Here is a 2817-nt window from a genome sequence, read left to right as displayed (position 1 = left end):
TGGCATCCCAGTCTTAATGTCACATACTGCTTCTTTTAAAATGGGTTAAACGTTTTATAAAAAAAAAAAAAAAAATTTAAACTGTTTATTTCAGTCATTTTTTATAGAATTTTTACAAACAAAACTCTTAATCTATTATTATTTAGATTCTAATTGAGTTAGGTCTAATTGAGATCATGCATTACATTACAGTTTCAAAGTTAGTATTATAATAATATACTTACATTTTAACTACATTTATGTCAATTCAGAGATTAGGTAGATTGCAAACGTATACAGTGTGCAAGCCTTATACGGGCGATAATTTAAACCAACAAATTACATTTGGGCAGAATTCTAAGGACTGAACCCTAGCCACCCTGTTTTAATAAAGTTTTCGTATGATGTTTCCAGGTAAGGGTTTTACTGGAATTTTCTGGGGAATATCGGTTAAACTTTGTTTCTTTTCCTGGCAGTTGAAATTGCTCTGTCTAATACAGGTAAAAGTGCAAATTTAATAGGTTTCGAAACTGATTCTCTGAAAACTTGCAGAATGTAAAAGGTCAATTTTCTGCAGCTTACTTGATTGTCAATAATTCTTCTAACTATATATAAGCTCGTGGCTTCGCTCGTGTTAAATTCGAAAATTGCGGAATGCTCCATACACACTACCCCCCCCCCTCCTCAAGTAAGTGGGGGGGCTAGAAAGAGACAAAAAGTAGCCTATGTCACTCTCTATCCTTTCAACTATCTCCATAAGTATGAATGTTATATTTGTTCCCGAGTTATGGATGTTTACTTTGTTTATAAGTATTTGTATATTATTTATATCGTTGTCTGAGTACCCACAACACAGCCTTCTTGAGCTTACCGTAGGAGTCAGTCAATCTGTGTAAGAATGTCCTATAATATTTATTTATTTATTATCCTGACTATCAAAATTATTGTCAACTTATCTCGCTCTGAGTGCGTTTTCACATTATCCGATCCGATAACGGATGTCGAACAGATGTCACAGGCAAAAATCCAAAATGGCGGCTTAAATGTATGGGATATAGGTCCTACGTCCGATATCGGATCGGATAATGTGAAAACGCACTAACTCTAAATACTAAAAACATTATTATTTTTTATCAACAACAGGACATATATCCAAACTTGCAATTTTTACGCTCAGGCGCAAACGCTACGCAATTGGCTCTGTTGCACCAACACAGAGTGATAAAGAGAGAAAACTACAAAACTATACGAAGCATTAATCGCACACTTTTCAACAATGCAGTCAGACACTTTGTATAATTATATTTTCGGCATATCCTAGAACTTACTGATAACCATTGCACTGAGAGAAAATACAACCAGTTTTCATGTTCGTTCAACAAGTTTTTTGGTTAAAATAGCGCCTACGTGCTCTTTGGTTCAAAAAACAAGCTACTTGTCATTTGAATCGGCAATATATTTGAATCAACAAGTCGATTTTATAAAAACAACCTAACACATATTGTTTTAAACATACGTTTGGCTGATTCAAACGGATAAACCGCAACAAGTCGAACTTGTTAAATTCACAATGCAAATTTCTCTCAGTGTCCGAAATACATACCTAATGCTCTTATCAACATTATACAATTAGATAAGACATCTTTATATAACACCCGTTGCTACAAAAAATTGCAGTCAGAATCACTTGGAAGGAAAAGCAATGACTTTCACCGGTAAAGTGGTCATCGTGACTGGTGCTGCCTCCGGGATAGGAGCTGCCACAGCTAAAGCTTTAGCTAAAGAAGGTACCAATGTAGTCCTGGTAGACAAGAATGAAGACAACCTTAAAGATGTTGCAAAGAACTGTGATGAATACGGCAACAGAGCTCTAGTCATCAAAGCAGATGTTACTAAAGACGAAGAAGTCAAAAACATCGTAAAAGAAACAATCAACAACTTCAAGCAGATAGACATACTGATAAACAATGCGGGTGTTGTTAATAAAACAACCATATTTGATGAAAACTGTATGGAAATTTTCGACCACGTTATGAACACGAATCTGCGCTCCATGGTTCATTTGACGAACATTGCCGCTCCTTACCTGGTAGAAACTAAGGGGAGCATCGTCAATACTTCAAGTCTGTTCCATGCGAACCATTAAAGGACTTCTGTCGTATTCAGTTTCAAAGGCGGGGGTAGACCACTTCATCCGCTGCGTAGCTTTGGATCTAGCTCCTCATGGAGTCAGAGTAAATGCTGTGAATCCTGGACCTGTTAATACCAGTATAATTGAAGATAGAGAAGCGTGGAAGAGTTGTACTGCGTTGAAAAAGTTGTCGGAGCCTGAAGAGATAGCGGATTTAATTCTATTCTTGGCCAGTGATAAAGCTAGGAGCATTACTGGGTCGACTTATGTTTGTGATAATGGAGCGCTTTTGACATAATATAGTAATATAGTCCTCCTCACCGATTTCGGCGATGGCGACCTCAGCAACTATGGATTACGCCTGTTATGGGCTCTAATATGGCTGGCCAGGCCGAATTTCGTCTTATAAATGTCATTTTTCGATGCCCAGACGCCCGCGGTTAGGCACCTAGGTGATGGGTGAGACGGGCTATGTTTGGGCCACCTTTTCTAGGCCCCTCCCCTGTGCAGAGGAAAGCAGAGCGTTCCTAAATAGGGCTGCTTTGTCGCCAGTCGTGCTGCCGAACTCAGAGTCCCGCCTCGGTCGACTCCGTGAGCGATCACTCTCTCCTGGCCGCCTACGTGCAGAGTGTCAACTAAGGCCTCGGTACATCGATACCTTAACCCCACCGCCGACACTCCATCGCCGTAGGACTTCTTAGGAGCTC

General features: G+C 39.2%; 1 pseudogene; it reads left to right on the top strand.

The window, feature by feature from the left end:
* The first annotated feature begins 1681 nt into the window (after positions 1-1681).
* On the top strand, positions 1682-2408 carry LOC125228088 (annotated as a pseudogene).
* Positions 2409-2817: the final 409 nt, after the last annotated feature.

This window comes from Leguminivora glycinivorella, chromosome 7 (assembly GCF_023078275.1).
Source record: "Leguminivora glycinivorella isolate SPB_JAAS2020 chromosome 7, LegGlyc_1.1, whole genome shotgun sequence".
In the NCBI taxonomy this organism is placed as follows: Eukaryota; Metazoa; Arthropoda; class Insecta; order Lepidoptera; family Tortricidae; genus Leguminivora; species Leguminivora glycinivorella.
The sequence above is the reverse complement of the archived record's forward strand: the minus strand, read 5'-3'. Positions and strand labels throughout refer to the sequence as shown.